Here is a 7,212-nt window from a genome sequence, read left to right on the forward strand (position 1 = left end):
GTCCCATCACTTCATGGGAAACAGATGGGGAAACAGTGGACACAGTGTCAGACTTTATTTTTTTGGGCTCCAAAATCACTACAGATGGTGACTGCAGTCATGAAATTAAAAGACGCTTACTCCTTGGAAGGAAAGTTATGACCAACCTAGATAGCATATTCAAAAGCAGAGACATTACTTTTCCAGTCTAGTCAAGGCTATGGTTTTTCCTGTGGTCATGTATGGATGTGAGAGTTGGACTGTGAAGAAAGCTGAGCGCCGAAGAATTGATGCTTTTAAACTGTGGTGTTGGAAAAGACTCTTGAGAGTCCCTTGGACTGCAAGGAGATCCAACCAGTCCATTCTAAAGGAGGTCGGTCCTGGGTGTTCATTGGAAGGACTGATGCTAAAGCTGAAACTCCAATACTTTGGCCACCTCATGCCAAGAGTTGACTCATTGGAAAAGACCCTGGTGCTGGGAGGGATTGGGGGCAGGAGGAGAAGGGGACAACAGATGGCTGGATGGCATCACTGACTCGATGGATGTGAGTCTGAGTGAACTCCGGGAGTTGGTGATGGACAGGGAGGCCTGGCGTGCTGCGATTCATGGGGTCTCGAAAAGTCGGACACGACTGAGCGACTAAACTGAACTGAACTGAACTGAATAGGACTCTGAGATTAATCTGCTTATAGTTTGCTTGGTGATGTGAAGGTAAGAGTTTTCTGCCTATTTCTGCAAATAACCCAACTAATGAGATACATTCCTAGAGCCAGGCTCATATGTTAGTTTCAATGACAGGTGCCAAATTATGGTGAATGCCCTTTTATAACAGGAGGTTCCTAATTACATATGGCGCCCTCAAACACCTGTCTTCATTGCAGCGTGGTATGGAAAGAGTTAGTCTTAATGGAGGGCATTTGCTCTATTATTCTGGAGTCAGTTTATACCAATAGCAAAGAGCTGAGAGCACTCGTATGGCAATTAAGTATGAAATGCACTCATTTCCTGACAGGCTATGTGATTCTCACCCGGGAAAACCTTCCACCACTTCAGTGCTGCAAAGGTGATGTAATCAGAACTTCTGTGGCGGTGATGTATGGCAACTCTTCTGGACAGAAACAAGATCAAGTCATATCTTTGTATCCTACCAAGGATAATGGAGGTAAGATAGCCTTGAACCACTTCAAATCTTTCTCCCATCATCCTAATAGGTTACACTTGAAATTATTAGGAGTTTTCTACTTTATACAAATGCTGAGAAATTAACTATAGATTTTGCTGAGTGCAAGATGAGACTAAGCCTTCCTTAGTTAGTCTTTTTTCTCACCTTCTGATTCTCACCACACTGTGGCAGGCAGCAGGCGTCATTTCAGCAAGTGCATCTGCTTGGCAAACCATCTTGGTTCACTGGTTCCCACTTGGAAGAGAAGTGAAAGAGAGAACTACGGCAAAAGCACCTAGCATGACACTGGGAACCAAGGAGAATCATCTATAAGAATCAATGGCGATCATTTTACCACCACAATAAACAGGGTGGGAGTAAATAGAGAACTGCTGGGACCATCTCTATTTATGAAGGTCCCTTCCATGCAGAACTGGAACCAGAAAGATGATGGAAACCTTCCTCTTTCTCTGCAGAGAAAGCCATCCAAAACTTCCTGATTGTCTTCTCTCCCGGAGGAACCATGTAGCAGGAACCTCCAATGGCTGTAGAAATACAAGGAAAGAGCAGGTAGATGCAGGGAGGATCCGCCAAGCCAGAGGCTGTTGGTGCCTGCCCTGGCCTGTGTTCAGATGCAAGTCTCTCTGGACCACAGATTCTCTGAGGGCACCTGTAGGCCCTTGCATAGTTTACATTTTCAAGGGGGTTTTATTAACCACCCCAAAAAACTCTCATTGAAACTCAATCTTAGTTGATAATCTGAAATGACAGAAAGAATATCAATTCTGTTACAAGTCTGGCCATCAGGATGACCAGATTCTTCATGTCCTCATCGGGTTCCCAGCAGAGCCAAGGTTGGGTACCTGTCCCAGATGCTCACTGACACACAGCGGATGGGCTGCCCTCCCCAAGAAGGGGCTGCTCTTCTTTCTGTCCCAATCAGCTGCAGTGACAAGGGGCTGGAGGAGAATGTATGTTGTTGTAGGCTCACGGGTCTCACATCTATTTTCTTTGGCCTACACTATACTTTAAAAAAAATGTAAATGTTTGCCAACATGTAAAATTTGAGAGGTCTCACATTTTAAATGGCTAGGTTCTGGCTTCTCCAGGAATCAGTAGTTCCAAACCTCCAGCAGGAACCATGTGGAGGGCAGGAGAAGACACCTTGCTGGATGGGCGTGAGTTCTCCGTTAACACAGGTCCTTCCAGGCTCATCCACTCACTTGCAGCCCCTGGGGTCTGGGAGGCAGTCAGGGTGGCTGCCCTGCTCTAGAGGAATGACAACGTCCTCATCCTCAGAGCAAGCCTGGAGTCCAGAAATCAGCAGTTCCAATCTCCAGTTCTCTAGGGAGATCCTAGAGCACTGTGCTACCCGATGATGCCATTCTCACTCCTCCATGATTCTTCTTGACCATAGACCAGAGCCCTGGACTCTTTTTTGTTTTTAATTTACGAAATCATCATTGTAGGAACTGCCCCCAGAGACAAGCCCAGTCAGGGTGCTGACATTGGACTGCCAAGGATACAGGGAAACAAAAGAGGTGGTGGGGACCCTGGTACATGTACACAAGACTGGATTTGTGCTGTTCCAGTAACAGATGTGAGCTTCTAGAAAGTTCTCTGATAAGTGGATGGGGCATGCATATGCAGAGCAAATTTAATAACTGACACCACTTCAGCTAAGCATGAGGAAAAGCAAGAAATGTGTAGTTTCTTGCAAAATATTCTTTTATTGAGAAACATTGAATATACTGAGAATTTTGGATTAAAGAATTTTTCTTTTTGGGGGTGCTGTTCAGCTTGTGGGATCTTAGTTTCCCAACAAAGGTTGAACCCAGGCCCTCAGCAGTGAAAGCATAGAGTCCTAACCACTGGATCCCTGGGGAATTCCCTAAAGATGTTCTTTGTGTGCAAAGTAGTATAAATGTATCAAAAGAGGCATTAAATGCATTGATTCAATTATGTTATTAATATTTTACAGGTTTTATCATATTAAAGATTTTGAAAGACCAATATATGTTCTTCACTGTTGACATAAAATGAGAAGACAAATGTTGATAGCAATTCACTTTTTAAACTAAATGGGTTTTGTTCTTAAAATGCAATTTTTTTTCTTCATGGCACCAAAAGAAAAGGCAACAAAAGTAAACATAAACAAGTGAGACTATATTAATTCAATGAAGCTTCTGCCTTTTCATCCAGAACCGCCATCTTCCAGTAACTCACCAAAATGACCGATATGGAGGGAAAAAGGAGGGGCTCTCACGACATGTTCTCTAGGCCTTTTAGAAAACATGGAGTTGTTCCTTTGGCTGCATACAAGGGAATCTACAAGAAAGGTGAGATTGTAGATATCAAGGGGATGGACACTGTTTGATAAGGAATGCCCCACGAATGTTACCATGGCAACACTGGAAGAGTCGATGATGTTACCCAGCCAAGCTGTTAGCATCATTGTAAACAAACAAGTTAAGACCAAGATTTTTGCCAAGAGAATCAACATGTGTGATGCTAGTGGTAAAGAACCTGCCTGTCAATGCAGGAGACATAAGAGACATGGGTTCAGTCCCTGGGTCAGGAAGATCCCCTGGAAGAGGGCCTGGCAGCCCACTCCAGTATTCTTGCCTGGAGAATCCCATGGACAGAGGAGCCTGGTGAGCTACCATCCATAGGGCCGCAAAGAGACAGACAAGACTGTAGCGACTTAGCACACATTCAGCATGTTAGGCATCCTAAGAGCCAAGATAGCTTCCTGAAAGGTGTGAAGGAAAATGAAGGAAGGAAACAGAGGAAGACAAAGAGAAAGGTATTTGGGTTCAACTAAAGAGGCAGCCTGCTCCACCCAGAGACACATGCTTCATGAGAACCACTGGAGAGGAGCCTGAACTGTTGAAGCCTATTTCCATGATTTGATGGTATGATGAGTATAAAGAAAATAAAAGATCTGGACTCTTAAAACATTTCTCTTAATTGAGTAGAAGTCTTGTGTTCCCAACCCCCCAAAGAAATATTTAAAGCGCATTTTAATTGTGTGTTTTAAATTCAGTGGGTGACATCTTTACTTTTCAAACTGAGTGGTTTTTCTTCCTGAAAGATGTGAGGGTAGTTTGTTATGTAATATACTCCATTGGTTAATAAACTGCCCAACATTATTTATTAAAAAAAAAAAAAACTACAAAGCTTCTGCACAGCAAACAAAGTCATCAACAAAATGAAAGGGCAACCTACCAAAAGAAAGAAAATAGTTTCAAATGATATATCTGGTTAGATCTATAAAGAACTCATGCAACTCAATAGCAAACAAACAAACAAACCATCTGATGTAAAAATGATGTAAAAAGGACCTGAATAGACATCCTTCCAGAAAAGACATGCAGATGGCCAACTATACAGGAATAGGTCCTCAATACCACTAATTATCAGGGAAATGCAATGAAAATCACAGTGAGGTATCACCTCACAGCTGTTAGAATGAAACTGAAAATGAAAGTTGCTCAGTCACGTCCAACTCTTTTCGATCCCATTGCTTATGCAGTCCATGGTATTCTCCAGGCCAGAATACTGGAGTGGGTAGCCGTTCCCTTCTCCAGGGGATCTTCCCAACCCAGAGATCAAACCCAGGTCTCCCGCATTGCTGGTGGATTCTTTACCAGCTGAGCCACCAGGGAAGCCCCAATATCTGTTAGAATGGCTATTTTCAAAAAGACAAGAGATAACAAGTGCTGACAAGGATGTGAATAAAATACAAGCCTCGTGCACTATTGGTAGAAATGTAAATTGGTGCCTCCACTATGAAAGACAGTATGGAGGTTCCTTAGAATATTAAAAATAGAACTACCATATGATCCAGCAATCCCATGTCCAGGTATTTGTCTGAAGGAAAACAAGTCACTGTCTCAAAGAGATAGTTGCATCCCTATGTTTATTGCAGCATTACTCACAGTAGCCAAGATATGAAAACAACCTGAGTGTCCGCCGGAGGATGAATGGGTAAAAAGATGTGGTATACACATACACAATGAAGTATTGTTCAGCCACGAAGAAAAATAAAATCTTGCCATTTGTAACAAAATGGATGAAACTCAAAGGCTTATGCTAAGTGAACTGTCATAAAAAGACAAATTCTGTATGGTATGACTTATTTGTGGAATCCTAAAAAAAGAAAACTTTATAGAAACACAAATTATAATGGTGGTTGCCAGGGACTGGGTGATGGAATAAATAGGGAGAGATTAGTAAAAGCGTCCTAACTTCTAGCAACAAGATGAGCAAGAACTGAGGCTCTAGGGACTTCCCTGATGCTCCAGTGGTTAAGAATTTGCCTTCCAATGCAGGGGAGGTGGGTTTGATCCCAGGTGGGGGAACTAAGATCCTGGAGCAACTAAGCTGGCATACCACAACTAGAGAGTCTGAGCATCACAACTAGAGAAGCCCTCACGCTGCAACCAGGAGCCTATGAGCACCACAGCAAAGGTCCAGTGCAGTCAAAATATAAATTAAAAAAAAAAAAAAAACAGATAATTTTTAAAAAGGTCTCAGGAGCTGATGTATAACATGACGACTATAGCTGTTAATATTGTGTTGTATAATTGAAATTGACTAAGGGATGCGAAGAGCCGACTCACTGGAAAAGACCCTGATGCTGGGAAAGATTGAAGGCAGGAGGAGAAGGGGACAATAGAGGGTGAGATGGCTGGATGGCATCACTGACTCAGTGGACATGAGGTTGAGCAGCTCCAGGAGTTGGTGAAGGACAGGGAAGCCTGGCATGCTGCAGTCCACGAGGTCGCAAAGAGTCAGACACGACTGAGCTACTGAACAACATCAAAGGGAGTAGAACTTAAATGTTCTCACAAAAAAAATGAAAAAGGTTAATTACGTGAGGTGACAGATGCATTAATGAATCGATGGGAAGAATCCTTTCCCATGTGTATGTATATCAAATCACCATGATGCACACTTTAAACAGCTTGCAACTTTAAATGTCAATCATACCTCAATAAAACAGAAATTAAATTTTTTCTTCAAAATAATCCTTTAAAAACCAGAAAATCACAAAGCATCAAAAGGTAATTAAGTTCCTGCCAAATCTCTACCTTCATGTAAGATAGTAGCACCACCGTCTGCTGAAGTTCCAGATCAACCGCACATTTTTCACTTGCTTTCTCCCTTCCGGAGTTGAATTTGGTATGTAATTTGAGGGGATGTAATTTGGTATGTAACGTGGGGAGATGAATTTGGTACGTAACTTGAGAAGATATAATTTGGTATGTCAGAAGTATCTCCCTTAAAGAAAAACAAAAAACCACTCAAATCTCTCCCAGAGTACATCCAAGCAAGATTGTAATAAACTGCTAAAATCATAGTTTGTTATTCTGGACTCAGAGAGACTACACATAAAACTGTAGTTTTTAAAACGTGGGGAAGGATCTGTTCAGGTGAGACAATGTAGGTATTAGTTATAATACAAAAGAGTTCTTCTGTCACTGAAGTGGGGGTGGTCATGGAAATCTAGTAGCTACCATGATTGCTTCTCAAGTCCTCACTGGGAAGATGGGCTCTGACAGAATCTCACAGGCACATGTTTCCTTGAAGCTCCTTGTCTGATGAGGCTTCCCTTTCCTTTAGTTATAATAAACATTCAAGAGAAAGGGAAAATTAACTATTTAATAACTGTTAGGTATGCTGCCCAGATCCCCCTCAGAACTGAGGAGCTCATTCCCTGGATGAGTCCCTCTTCCTTTCTTTGAGATTGCAAATACTGCAACTTCACCCAAGGTCACATCTTCTCACTGCTGGATGCGAGATTTGACTCATGGAGGGGCAGCTAAGCAATGTCATCCCAGCACAAAAATCCTCATGTCCCAGTGAGGCTGCTGTTGCACCCACATCACAGCCAAGCTCCACCCTACCCAGTCTTGCACCTTCACTCCTTCACAGTATGGTTCCCAAGAAGTCACCTCAAAACTCCCTGCAGACTCTATTTTCTAAGAAGTGCCAAATACAGTATACCTTTGTCACTTCATTTTTTAAAAGGATAATTACAAAAATATCGGAAAGTCTCAACAGT

The 7,212-nt window shown here is 42.4% G+C and overlaps 1 pseudogene; it reads left to right on the forward strand.

The window, feature by feature from the left end:
• Positions 1 to 3,274: 3,274 nt before the first annotated feature.
• Positions 3,275 to 4,161, forward strand: LOC107132723 (large ribosomal subunit protein eL21-like; annotated as a pseudogene).
• Positions 4,162 to 7,212: the final 3,051 nt, after the last annotated feature.

Source organism: Bos taurus, chromosome 8, assembly GCF_002263795.3.
Source record: "Bos taurus isolate L1 Dominette 01449 registration number 42190680 breed Hereford chromosome 8, ARS-UCD2.0, whole genome shotgun sequence".
Lineage (NCBI taxonomy): Eukaryota > Metazoa > Chordata > Mammalia > Artiodactyla > Bovidae > Bos > Bos taurus.